We start from the raw sequence: 243 nt of genomic DNA on the forward strand, positions 1-243 counted from the left end.
CTCCTCCTCCTCCTTTGCCTGTTCGTCGACTCCCTGAGCTTTTACTATTATGATCACTTGCTGCTGAGGAAGAGGATGTTTCAGAGCGACCTTTCTTATTGCTATGACTATGATGGTGGTGGTGGTGATCCCCCCCCCCATCCTCGTCATCTCCACTTTCATCCGAGTCTTCATCTGAATCTGAGCTTGAGACAGATGAACTATCAGAGAATGAGGAACTTGAGCTACTACTACTCTCGCTAT

Source organism: Cystoisospora suis (genome assembly GCF_002600585.1).
Source record: "Cystoisospora suis strain Wien I chromosome Unknown contig_2171, whole genome shotgun sequence".
Classification (NCBI taxonomy): domain Eukaryota; phylum Apicomplexa; class Conoidasida; order Eucoccidiorida; family Sarcocystidae; genus Cystoisospora; species Cystoisospora suis.